Here is a 14595-nt window from a genome sequence, read left to right as displayed (position 1 = left end):
TAGTTAGTCATCAAAGGAAATTCATCATGAAGTTTTTTCTAACTAAGTTGGGTTAGTTAACATAAGAACTTGTGTTCTATCTAAGTTGGTTGGAAAATGAAGGGATCCTCTATGTTAACCGAGTACTCAATTTTGTATTAGTCAACTATCAGCATATTAAGTCTAATAAATTTATTGGTTAATACAAATTGAATTAAGGGATGATAATTGTTTGATTAAAAGAGTATTCAAGCTAACTTGACAAGGTGAAACATATAAATGAAAGGTCAAGTTGAGGATTGAAATGTGGAATTGAAGAAGATGAATTTGGAAGGATATTTGTAAGATGGCAGAGTATCTAAGCTAGAAATAACATTCTAATCAAGGAGGATCAAGTAATCAATCTAGAATAGAAATATAAATTGGAAAATTCCATTGCATCAGTAATTAGTTCAAGCTATTGTTACTCTTTAATAATTTTACTAGTGAATCAAATCTCCTGATAGAGTTATCCTAACAACTATTTAGCAAATCCTCTAACAAGGTGACATTTCTAGATTGAAATCTCTAAAGACCTCTAACAAGGCCACTCCTAATAGGGTGAATTAAATCCTCTAATAGGGTCATACCTAATAGTGTTTTTTTTAACCTTTAATAAGATTGGGTCCTAATAGGGCTCACTTCAAAAGAGTGAAAAAGTGCAACTAGTTACAATTGGTGGTTTTCCCAAATTTGGTTTCCATGTTAAATCTTGGTGTCTCTTTTGTTCATCTTATTCCATTTATGCTTTTTCAACTAAGGTAATGAAGGCTAATCACATTGGATATCTTAAGATCTAATTACCTCTATGTTAATCGAGTAACATAAGAATATTCAGTGTTAACTAAGTTTCAACAAGGATTTGGTTTCAAGTTGTGTTGACATCTTATGGGACTAGGATTTATTTTTATAGTAACTGATTCACCCCTCCCCTCTCAGTTACTTCTTTCCATCTCCAACAAGTCCCAAGTCCTTAGTATTGATAAATAAATATTACATATTTATTCCCTTTTGAACTCTTTTTCTATTAATTAATGTGCGAATTACCAATTTATGGATTATTAATAATTCAAAAATTCTAATTTTCCATTTTGTGGGAATAAAAGAATTATCAATTTGAAAATTTTCCTCCTTTTTTCTAAATGGGGTTTAATTCCTTAATTTGTGCTTCACTTCCTCTTTTCTAGCCACCATTTCTTTTCTAGCTGCCACTTCCTCATTTTTAGCCTTCACTTTCTCTTTTTCTTTTTTCATAAATTGTCATAGTTTATGAAAAATTTCCTTTTCTCTTTCACCACAATTTTTTAGTTCATGATGTTTTCCTTCTTCCCTTTTTGTTAATTTCCATAGTTCATGATAATTTTCCTCCTTTTATTTTGTCATATCTGTTATAGTTTATGACATTTTTTTTTACTCTTCAATTTATAATTGTGCATCCTTTTGTCATACTTTATGTTAAATTTTCCTCTTTGAATTTGTAAATTTCCATATTTTATGACATTTACCTTTTTGTGCACTAAATATCTAACTTGCAATTTCTCCTGTCAATTCTATAAACTATGATCATTTCTCTCATTTTTGGTTAAGCATCTTCTTTCAATTCTTCTCATAATCATATTATCATGTATCACCATGCTTTCATTCTATTAATATGGGAGCTACATCCACTCTTTTGGAGGAGCAAGAAAGGGCACAATTGTCAACTTGAGGGAGTTTACTAGTTTTCTTACTTTGTCTTAATTTTTTTTGTGTTAGAATTAAGATTTTTTGTACATGCTTTTAGAGTTTGATGGTTCCTCTTGCATGCATATTTCTGATTTGTCTCTCCTATTGGTGAATCCCTTTTTTATTATAAAGTTATATTTGGATATCTTTTTGTGGTTAGATATCTCTTTTATGCTCTTTACATGGTTAGATCCCATTAGGATTTCCTTTGGTGATCTCGTCTTTTATGATCTTAATTACATGAATTCCAACCTATAGCATTCCCATTAGGAAAAGTCATAGACTCATAGGCTTCCTTGAACATAATTCTTCTTTTCTTCCCAAGACTCATTATGACATTCACATCTTTACTCATGATCTTGAACCTATAATGAAGCATAAACCTTCTCACTCATCCCATGGTGATGATGATGCTTTAAGAGTTCCTCTTTCACAAGTTGATAAGCTCTCTAACGAATTTGATAAATTGGAAAGTTGACTTGCTTAAGAAAATTAGAATCTTGGTAGTGTTGCTATTATCGAAGCTCTTAAGAATCTCGTTAACAACAATGACAATAATATTTCTATCTTGCATGGTATATCTCACCAATAAATTCTCATGTTAAGCCTGTGATAGAATGTGCTTTAGAGTTAGGATATCCTCCTCCTTCCACAACTATTGTACTTTATACCACTTTTTCAGGCATATGTACACATTCTGTACCTCTTATGACTACTTCTATACAAGTATCCAATCCTTTAAGTGTCGATCTTGCTTGTATTTTACTTCCTATGAGACTTCATCCTACTTCCATTCCTTCTTTACATGAAGTGTCACCCTGTTAAAGGATTTAATCACTTAATTAAAGCATCTACAAAATAGCTGTCAAGCTAACCTATCACCCTAGGATTTTCATTCTAATACAATTTCTAGAAAGTATTAGGTATAATGAACCTGATAGATTACAATCCTTGATTGCTAAATGTAGGCACCTTTTCTGCTTTCTTTGATCTTGATCCTTTTGTGATCTGATAATCCTCGCTTCTAAAAATAGATTTCCTTGTGCACCCTTGTATGTCCACTCATATGTCTTTACAATGAAATTTCATCTTCCTTATAAAGACATTTGAGGATTTAGGGTTAGATATGGATCTACTTTCCACATTGAATCTCAATTTCCTGCTCAATACTTGTCTTTTGCTGATTGGTTGCATGCCTTTCCAAGTTTTTCAATTGGCTACATGCAAATTGCATAGGAAATGTAAAAGATTCATTCTTATCTCTATATCTTTCAAGATTTATCTTATGTCGGCTGCAAAAACTGTTTGCATCATAGTTTGTGCAATTACAAACTTTTATGCTAATATTTTGAGTTACTCGGCTCTTGAAGCATTGTTGATGCTTGGCATATGTTGTTTCTTGGATAGCTTGACACCTAAGAAAAATTGTATCACTCGGCACCTACTGTTACTCGACACTTGTTAACACTCGGCACTTGTTAACACTCAGCACTTGTTAATACTCGACACTTGTTAACACTTGACACTTGTTAACACTCGAAACTTGTTAACACTCTGCACCTACTATTACTCGGCACTTGATATAGTTCAGCACTTCATATTGCTCGGCACCTACTCTTTGTTCGGCATTGTTTAGTGGAAAAATGGTTAAGTGTATTGACACTTAGTTGTCAAAATTATTCTTTAAACTAACAATCTCCCCCTTTGACATGAGTGGCAAAAACACTTAACTAAGATCCTTATGACTCCTTGTTAGTTGATCCTGTATGTACACTCAGTGATTTCTATCCAGTTTCTGCATTCTAATTAATCAAAATTTGGTATCTCAAAATTTGCTATCTCCCCCTCTTGTCATTTTATTCCTGTACTTAACTCCCCCATACTTATTCTCCCCCTTTTTGACACTAATGTCAAGGGTCTTACAAGGAAATGCCATACTTGGCCAAAAATGTACTATTTACTTCAAGGAGTACCTTCAGAGCTGCATCCCAATTTGCTAGTGTGACATCCAATGACTTATGCTAGATGGAAATCTCTGCTGCTAGGTGTACAAGTCCATCAGATGAAGAAAAATTGGGGTCTTTCTTGAGGACTGTCTCTGCATTTATCTGCTCCTTGTGAAGTAGTTCCAAATGAGGAGTTATTGAGGATTGAATTTGTATCAATTTAGCATTTGTCATTGCCTCCTCTACTGCTAAGACAACTAACTCTCTTTGTGTGTGAAGCGATTGGGCAAAATGCTTCTCACTCTGAGCTAGATTTATGGGGAGTTGCATGCTAGAAATCTTTAGATTGTTCTCCAAGCTCAGTATTTTCTGGCTAGTGTCCTGTGTGAATGTGGAAAAATCACACAACTTGATGTACAGGGAAAAGATGTTTCCTAGTATAGTTTTAACTATTTTAATTTTCTTTGCCAATTCTTCTTGTGACAGTGCTATATCACCAGATATTTTATTATTTACCTTGCCTTGGAACTTCCTTTCTGACCATTCGAGCAATCTAGCGTTTGTTTCTTGGTCTTCACTAGTCACCTAGTCAACTATATTAGATAGTTGCTCTATAATTTGTCTTGACTCATCTGGAGATTGTAAGCAGAAAGCTTTTGTGAATATATCTTTGATTTCATTCAAGGTAAGCTTATACTTGTGTTCTTTTCTTAATGCTTCTTGTCTCCTTGTTTTGTCTAATGCACTCTGAATTTCATTGATCTTCTCTTCAATGAGAGTGCTAGATTCATAATATGGGATCTTTATTTATTCATCAAGCTCAGGAACTCCATAGTGAAGTTTCCTGACTGCCTTTGATGAGCTCGAGCCTGGTGTCCTGATTTGTAGTTGTAACCCATCTGTGCTCAGCTGCTGAAGAGTCTGTGTTGGAGTACCATATTTTGGTAATGCAACCAGTGTTTGTATTGCAGACTCCTTCTTCTTCTTTGTCTCATCTTTTTCTTTAGCTTGACTATCCCTTTTATGATCACTAGGTGGGGTTGAACTTGTTGGTTGTTCAGATGTTTGTTTTATTTCCCCTGCTACTGTGCTTGGCATTTGAAGTGTATAAGTGACTACACTTGGTGGAGATGGTGGTGGAAGAAATAGAATACTAGTAGTTTGTATGGTCGAGGGTGGCACTTGTGCTTTTACCTTGACTATCTTTGTTTTAACTTCTGGATTCTGTAATTCATCAACACTGACCAATACAGGATTTGAACTTAATTTTGCTACTAGTGATGATTGGTCAAGGATTTCTAAATCCTCTACAATTAATGGATTGATGTTTGGATTTGAAGTGTCTGTAACATTTTTTATTTTTATAATATCTATAGGTGTGATGGTGGCATGAGGAGGACTAGGAGGAGATACTTGTGTGTCTTGCATACTTTGATCTTGTGGCTTAGCTGTATCTTTCTCTTCCTCTTTCTCCTCTATATGTGACTTTTCTTCCTTTTCTTCTTCAGCTTTCTTCTCCACTTGTTCTTTCTCTTTTTCCTTGGTTCCTGACATCTTCTTTTCTCTTATCTTGGCACTTGCCTCTGCCTTAAATTCTTCATTATACACATCTTCTATTTTCTTGTAAACTATTCTCCACAATCTTGTGGATTTTGTAACTACCTCTTCAATTTTATTCTGTAATATGCTGAATGATCTATGCTTGGGAGTGAATCTATTATTATGCCTTTTTACTACATTTGTTACTTGATCTCTAGTCAAATTAGGCAATAATATAGCTAATGTTGACTCCCTTATCTCCTTTTCCATTTGTAAAAAAAATGCCATTTATCCTCTACAATTTTATACAATTCTTTCGGCATTGATTCATCTAATTCTAGAGGTGTGTGCTTATATTCAGCCATCATAGCATACATAGATTCCTCTAATTTATTTTTCTCTTCTTTGGTGAACTTAGAAAAATTCAGGTTCTTTAAACCTTTCAAATCATCATTCCTAATTTTTGAACATAATTTATCAACAACAGTTTGAGGTTTGTGTCTTACCACTTGAAATTGATTGTTGTCCTCTGACTCTATCTTCCCCTTATCTGTTTCAGGCTGGGCAATAAATTTTCTTTTCTTAGACTTGGCAGTAGTCTTCTTTGAGTCTTTCTTCTTTCCTTTTGCCTCCTCTTGGGCTTTTTGTGCTACAGCCCTTGTGGTAGGTCTCTTTGGTGCAGGAGTAGCTACTTTCTTTCCCTTGGATTGAGTAGCAGGAGGAGTTGTGGCTTTTCTTTTAACTTGTGCTTCCTCAGCTTCCTCTTCCTCAGCACTTTCCTCTTTATCTTCTCCTAACCCTTGAGTCAGACCTTGAGGTTTATCTCCCTCTTCTTCAATGTCTTCTCCTTCCTCTTCTGCTGTTCCTTCTTCTTCAACACCAAATTTTCTCTTGATTTGTCTCACCATTTTTTCTTTCTTCTTTATTGCAGAAGCAATCTTCAAATCTGTTATCACCCTTGATTTAACAATGTCATAGGTTCCAAAAGCTTTTGCAGCTATTATCGCTGCAAAAGCTTGATCAATATAAAGTTCATAACCTAGTGGCCTAAGCCATCTTACTCTAGGTATAATTGCTTGTATATAGGTATAATCTATATCTACAAGAAAAAAAATGTCCTTTTCATATTTCTCAATCAATGAGACTGGAATCCTCATTCTTTGTTTCATGGACTTTTTGAAGTCCTCAAAGTAACTAGTCATTTGGGCATCAAAATTTTCACCCATCTGTTCAATGTATCCATTGATTTGTTCAAGAATCGTTTTGTCTGGACTCCATCTTACCTTACCCATTGAAGGGAATTCTTTCATCAGATAGAAAAATATGCACACCAAAACTGATCCAAATTTGCATTAAGCTCCCTTGCTCTTCCTTATAGCTCCCAGATTTTCATTAATCTGTTGAAACATGAGCTCCGCTAAATCATAAGTGTGATCCTTTTTAATTATCTTGTATGCAACATCAATTTCTATACAAGGTACACTATTTAACCTACTTAATTGATAGAATTTGTGTGAAATGATTCTCATAGCAAAATCTAGTAGGGGATCTGTGACTGTGTCAATAGTCATTCCTCTATTATTCCATTTAGCACTTGTGTTTTTCTCTATTACTTCCCTTTTTTCACTCCGCATGGTCTTTGGCCAATCTAGGGTTGGAATACCAGTAACCCTATCAACAATTTTTTTGGTGAATTTTACTACCCCTGACTCGAACCAAAAAGCTCCATTGTGTATTCTGCTCAAAACTATCTGTACCCATTCAGTTTTGAAAATAATCAGAAATTCTAGGGTTCTGGTTAATCCTTTTCTTTCTATTATTGAGAACTCATCTTTCAGTCTTCTATTCTCACATAGCTTGTCATATGCATTGTAGATCTCTAAATCTCCTATGGCTCCAATTTTTCAATTATAACATCTGCAAACATCTTGGACCATAACAACTTTATCTAGAATAACTGATAATGCACCTGCGAGATCATTCTTGTATGCTACTTCTGGAATGGGCTTGAATTCAAGTTGTTTAACTTCATTTCTATCCAGTTGTATCTCATGACTCTCTCTACCCTTAGTGGTTCCTAACCCAGATGCCATTGTTTTCCAAACTAGGGTTTGTAATTTAAACAAGTTTATAAATTCTATGTAGCTCAGCGCTTAAGTAAAATACCTCAAATCGATGAAACTTGTCCTGAGTCACTATTGAAATCATCACAAATGGCTTCTGAGCTGACCTTGATCTTCTCTACTCTTTTCAACTTTGCTTCTCATTTGAATGGTGGGAAAATGATCGAAAATCAAATTTATGTACCCTTCAAAATAGAGTAATTAATGCTTAGTGCGCTGACAACTGTCTACTCGACACTTGAAGGGTTTCAACATGACTTGGCTCCTATTGATATTTCATAGCTCAGCATCATTTATCAACTCGGTCGCTATTAGCAACTCGGCACCTGAAGACAACTTTGACAGATCTTGCAAAATTCTCAATTTTGACTTGGCATATTTTCTTATGCTGATTTCTTCTTTGTAGTTCTTCTATGTCTTGGGACTGATGTATGATGTAACTTGGTTTATCAATCCCACACACTTATTCTTGCTTAATTTGATGAAGTGTGATCACTTGACCTATTAGGTGAAGTGATCTTTGCACTTGATGTGCTATACTCATCTTTCTTCTTTCATGTCTTATTCATTTCACTTCTGATATGTCCAACATCTATCTTTGCCTTTCCATTGCTGAACTCAGAACTTGATGCCTTTGACCTTATTGGGCAATTCTTGCTGACATGACCAATTTTTAAGCAACTAAAACATGTAGTTTGACTCAACCATCTTTTATAGTTTCCCTTGAAATGTGTTCTTATGCAATTCTGGGGTATATGTCCATATTCTTGACAATAGTGACAACTGTACCTGGTGTTGTAATCGCAAAATTCATGGTTTGATGTCTTTGTTGGTTGATTTAATGTCCACATAGGCTTTGATCTACATTCAAAAGCTCTATGTCCATACTTTTTGCAATTATAACAATGTCCATCAAATCTTGATGTCTTAGTAGTTTTGGTTCTACATTCATATGCTTGATGACCTTTCTTCTTGCATTTATGCCAATGGTTTATACTTTTAGGTTTATCATGCTTATGGGCATTCTTGCTTCTACATACATTAGATGTATGTCCTTTCTTTCCATAGAAATGACATGTAGGTTTAACATCTTTACCTTTATCACTTCTTTGTTCTACACTCTTTGATGATTCTCCAACTTCAGTGCTATTGTATCCAAGTCCTGATGTATCATGGGTTGATCTTGGGGATTTTAGTAATTGCTCAAAATATTTGATGGCTTCACTTGACTTGTTGAGATTCTCTGCCACCTCTTTTTCTCTATTCAATTCATTCCACATTTGTTCATTTTGCATCTTCAAAGTAGAGATCTCAATATCTTTCAGATTGAGTTCATGATGAAGGTTCATCATTTGGGCAAGTGTATCCATCTGCATGTTTGAGATCCTTGTCAATTTAGTACATTTTTCTTCAAGTCTGTTTGCAAGATTTCTTTTGTCATTTTCTATCATGACGTTGTCATCAACTGCTCTTTTCATTTGTTCAGTAATTTCACATATCATTATGGCCTATGATTCATGTTCCATCTTGAGAGATCTTATCTCCTCTGTTTGAGCTTTATTTTTCTCCATCAGTTTTGCTATTTCTGCATCAAACTCTTTAGTGTCTCCATTGGAAAATATGTTGGTGGTATCAATCTCTTTGTAGTTTATCTCATTTTCAGCTATGGCTAGATCCTTCCTTTTTTTTTAATGAATTTCTCAACTTGTTTCTAAATTCCTCCAAGCTATGTAGAGCAAGTTGCACATCTATCACCTAATTTTCAATGATCTTTCCAAGTTTGAAAGCTTCCATCTTTAAATCTTTTCCTCCAATCTGTTAGGCTTTTCTTTGTGAGAACTTGGATTTTCTCTAATACCAATTGTTGGAATATTCAAATATGGAAAGAGTACTTATGAGAGGAGGGGGGGGGGGGTGAATCATAAGTATCACACTTTAGCCAATAAAACTTTTAGGTGGAAGTAAATTGCATACATGTAAATACATCAAATAAACATGAAACTAAGACATGCATCAACAACACATAACACTGGAATTTGGTAACCCAGAAACCCTCTAGGAATAAGAAGGTAAAACTGGGGTGGGGATGATACCCACAAAAAATTACTGCAGCAATATTGTTCAACCACTTCTGATGGTCTGCCCTGTTAAAGGCTTTACACTGTGTCAATAGTGGCCTGGTTAAAGGATTTCAAACACTTAACATGAAGTGTCACCCTGTTAAAGGATTTAATCACTTAATTAAAGGATCTATGAAATAGTTGTTAAGCTAACCTATCACCATAGGATTTTCATTCTAATACAATTGCTAGAAAGTATTAGGTATAATGAACCTAATAGATTACAATCCTTGATTGTTGAATGCAGGCACTTGTTCCGCTTTCTCTGATCTTGATCCTTTTGTGATTTGATAGTCCTCACTTCTGAAAATAGATTTCCTTGTGCACCCTTGTATGTCCACTCATATGTCTTTACAATGAAATTTCATCTTCCTTATAAAGAAATTTGAGGATTTAGGGTTAGATATGGATCTACGATCCACATTGAATCTTAATTTCCCACTCAATACTTGTCTTTTGCTAATTGGTTGCATGACTTTCCAATTTTTCCAATTGGCTGCATGCAAATTGCATAGGAAATGTAAAAGATTCGTTCTTATCTCTATATCTTTGGATATTTATCTTATGTCAGCTACAAAAATTGTTTGCATCATAGTTTGTGCAATTACAAACTCTTATGCTAATATTCTGAGTTACTCGACTCCTGAAGCATTGCTGATGCTCCACACATGCTGTTTCTTGGATAGCTCAACACCTAACCAAAACTATATCACTCGGCACCTACTGTTACTCGGCACTTGATATAGCTCGACACATCAGATTACTCGGCACCTACTCTTTGTTTGGCATTGTTTAGTGGAAAAATGATTAAGTGTATTGACACTCAGTTGTCAAAATTATTCTTTAAACTAACATCAAGCTCTTTCCAATTCTTTCATTCAATAGTTTTAGAATAATATTAGTTTAAAATTTTCTTTAATTGACTTAATGCATTGTAAGTAGAATGTTATAAAGTAAGTTATTGGTTTTTATTGGTAGATTTAAGCACTTGTATGCCCATAGTTATTATCTAGTGCTTGATCATGATATCCTTCACATCTATATTTTTAATTTGTAAAAAGACATTAGGGATAAGATTATTCTTATTGAGTATACCTCCTTTTCAATCTATGTGTAGTGCTTCACCATTACTAGTTACAAGTGAGTCAACTCAAAAGCTCTACTCCAATGGCTCATTTTCCTAGTAATAAAAATGATGCTCCAAAAATTTAAATAAGTTCTCTAAGCTAAACAATTTCATCAAAATTAAATCTACAAATACAATTGATGATCAAGTTGCTACTACATCTAGAGGTATGATTACTTTTTCCTCTATATTTCATCCTAATCTTTAGTATACTCAATTATATGAAAATTTATCTAAGATGATGACTAAATTGATTCATGCTCTTGTTCTTATTCTTTCTCCAATGTATCTTATTGATCCTAGTAAACCTTTGCCTAAGTCTTTTGATCCAAATGCTTTCTATCAATATCACTATCAACTGAGTCATCATACCCAAATGTGTTATGGTTTGAAGAATACTATTAAGGACTTTATTGATTCGAAGGCTATATATATTTATTACCAAGTTAATAACTTTGATAAATCTGTTACATCACCTAATCAAAATCTATAGGTTTACAATAATCCTTTACCTTCTCTGTCAATTTTTTTTATTCAACCTTCTTCTTTCAATAACCATGTTAAATATGATAAAAAAATACAAGAAGAGAATCATGTGGTTAATCATGTTGAGTTATCATCTCAACCTTTGATTCCTTCTCTGCCTACACCTGAACAGACACCCCCTATTAGTTATAGTCAATCTAATATGTTTAAGGCACCTAATGGTCCTCTTTACATCATTGCTAGAGTTAATCATATCCATTCTTGTGATACTTTGGTTGATCCTCCCTCTTTGTGAATTTTATCACTGAAGAACACCTTTTTAACAAAGGGCTACATAGAGATGCTTATAATACTACTCCTATGTGGATTCAAACTTGTAATGGTTTTCTTCACTATCCTCAAGGTTCTATCACTTTACATGTTTATTTATTAGGGAAAGTTTTTTATACTAACTTTTTTGTTATTCCTACTTCCAATCAATTTCAAGTTAATCTTGGTATTCCATGGCTTCCTTTCATGCAAGTTGTAGCTTCTTCTATTCATAAACTTATTAAATTTCCTCATGATGGAAACATTATTACTATTAATCATTCTCTTTATAAACCAACACACCCTAGATATTGTGTTGAGATTGATTTTAATTGGCCATCTCATCCTAAAAAGACACCTTCTCATCCTTATCATCTATACAAAGATTATAAAAAACATAAAGTAGCCAAGATCATGGAACTTATCCTACTGAAGGGTTAAATTAACTTGTGCCAGTCTTGCCTACTCTATCTTTTGTAGACACTTAAAATTGTCCAAATCCCCTTTTCCTGACCAATTAAATAAATAATAATAATTTATTTAATTACCTTACATTTAATTAAATAAATTTACATTTATTTAATTATGTTCCCCTTTTCTTGATTTAAATAAACTAAGGTTTATCTAAATCCTATCCTTTCCTTGGTTTAAATAAACTAAGGTTTATTTAAATCCTAACCCATTCACTTTAATTAAGTACTTTGTTAACTTAATTAATCCCTTTCCTAATCCCACTTGGAATTAAATATTACATTTAATCCTATTTGAGCATATGACTCCTATCTTTAACTCTAACCTAACCCACCTTGCTAAACCTACCCACTTCCTTAATCATGCTTTCTTTGCCTAATCATCCTGGCTAATCACCTTTTAATCCTAAGTGTGTGCTCACACATGTGTGAGGAATCCTCACACAGGTGTGAGGGATTTTCACACTTTCCTCATCTCTCATGTCTTCCATGCCTCTGGCACACTTGTTCTCTTGCATGAGAATCAAGTTGTCTCACACATGTGTGAGAAGCCATGCCTTCTCACACCTCTTGTACACTTGTCCTCTTGCATGAGAATCAAGTTGTCTCACACATGTGTGAGAAGCCATGCTTCTCACACCTCATTGATCATGTCACCATCAAAGGTTGCTCACACATGTGTGAGCATATTTCTCCCTTTGAATGGTCAAAAACCCTAATCCACATGGAATCTACTTGTCCTCCACCTCATGGACACCTCATTGATCCTGAGAGATCCTAGTCCTCCATCTTTCATTCAATCTCAGCCATCCGTTGCATCTCTTTTCCAAGAAAAGGAGAGCCCTCTCCTCATTTCATGAAGCACTATCTACCCCATTGTTATGCTACAGGAATTGTGAGCAACCACATCCCATGAGAAAGGAAATCATCAACCACTTGGTGATTTGTGAGGTTTCTATAGTGCTACTTTGATGTTCATGTTATCTTTATTTACATGTTTATCTTTCATATTTTGAGGTTTGCATGATCCTATAGGAATATGCATTAGTTGCTTAGTGTTTCTTCCCTTGATTACATCTTTATGCAACACATTTTTGGCACGCTCGATGGGACCCACTTCACGGGTTTGAACTAACAATCTAATGTGTTTTTGAGTATTTTATGAGCTTGTAGGTTGAGGAAGCATTTGGGGATCAAGTTTCATTAGGATCATCTAATCGAGCCATAAAGCCCATCATCGCATCTGGAGGACATAAGGGAAGTCTTTTGCAATACAACACTCTATATTTCATTTCTTATTGCTTTATTTTCAAGTTCTAGGGTGTATATATGTTGAATATACTCTTTGTTAATAGAAAAGAGAAAAAATAAAATTACTCCTTCATTAATAGATTTAAAAATAATTTTAAAAAAAAGTGGGGAGGGTCCATGTTATTTTTCTTTACTTCATTTATGTTTTAAAAAAAAAAATTCAAAAACAAAAAAATAATTAAGTTTGTTTTTGTAGTGCAGTTTGGGCACCCATGACGCCACCAACGATGGCACCCGCGAGCCTTGCCCCTGCACCACCTCCTCCAAAGCCCATGGCCACAACCCTCCCCTACACTCGGCTCTACAATCAGTGGCTACCCCTTGCTCCCTATCCATCGCCACCGCCTTCTTCTTGTCGCAGCCCACAAGTGGCCGCTCCCTTCAACATGTCACTGGCTCTACCACCTTTGACGTGACTGCCACTACGATCTCAGCTACCATGACTACTATTGCCATCTCCACCACTGCTAACCCTCTACCTCCCACAACTACTTCCTCCTCTCTCTTGTGCAGGCCGTGGCTCTTCCTCCCAACCCTTACGTTGCCGCTCAACCCCAATTCCTCCATCACTTGCTGAGACACTCCTTTCACTCCTCCCCAACCACCACAGTGAATGCCACTCGCAACCACCCAAGAAACTACTGCCCCGTCCCTGTGACTAGCTCGGTGTCACAAAATTTTCTTTGCCCTTTGTGCAAACCTGCTACAACACCCCTCTAAGATTTTTCACCACCTACGGTGCCCTCTGCTCAGCCCAACCCCACCCTAGCCACATCTGCTCCCCTCAGCCACCTCCCTGCAACACCATCACCTCCACCCCTCTCCACTTCCTTCACCCACGGCTCACCCTACAATGCCTGTAAGCCCCACTTCCAAATGTCACCACCTTTCCAAAACCCTACCACCGCTTTAAACCCCTCCTCCTCACTCAAATCCCTCATGGCCACCACCAACACTAACACTCCACAGAATGCCAAAACCACCTCTTTGCTCGGCTCTACCCAAAACCCTTCCTACACATCGCACAGCTGTTGTGTCCTCTACTATGCTCAAACCCTCTGCACATTTCCTTTTAAAAAAAAAAAATCTTTTTTATTATTTTTCTTTCAAAAATGCAAAAGGAAAACCAAAACAAAATTTTATTGTCTTTTCTATTTTAGTCTTAAACAATCATATTTATCTTTTTTAATGCACCCTAAGATTTCTTTTTTTTCAAAAACATCAAAAAAAACAAAAAAAATTGCTTGAAATTCTCCTAACTGTCAAATTTTTTCTCACAAGTCACTGATGTCAGCACTGCATCAGTAGTCCACATGCCCTACTAAGCCATAAGGAGCAACCTTCCATTTTTTGCTCATAACTTGAGCATACAAGCTCCATTTTTTAAAAATAAAATATTTTCAAAAGCTAATTCCAAGCCCG

The 14595-nt window shown here is 35.2% G+C and overlaps 1 pseudogene; it reads left to right on the top strand.

The window, feature by feature from the left end:
• The window catches only part of LOC149561643 (origin of replication complex subunit 6-like), a 144783-nt pseudogene extending 131194 nt beyond the window's left edge, over positions 1-13589 (top strand).
• Positions 13590-14595: the final 1006 nt, after the last annotated feature.

Source organism: Cupressus sempervirens, chromosome 4 (genome assembly GCF_028749045.1).
Source record: "Cupressus sempervirens isolate cs-2001-9-10 chromosome 4, ASM2874904v1, whole genome shotgun sequence".
Taxonomy (NCBI): Eukaryota; Viridiplantae; Streptophyta; class Pinopsida; order Cupressales; family Cupressaceae; genus Cupressus; species Cupressus sempervirens.
Note: the sequence above shows the minus strand (reverse complement) of the source record. Positions and strands in the feature narration are given on the sequence as shown.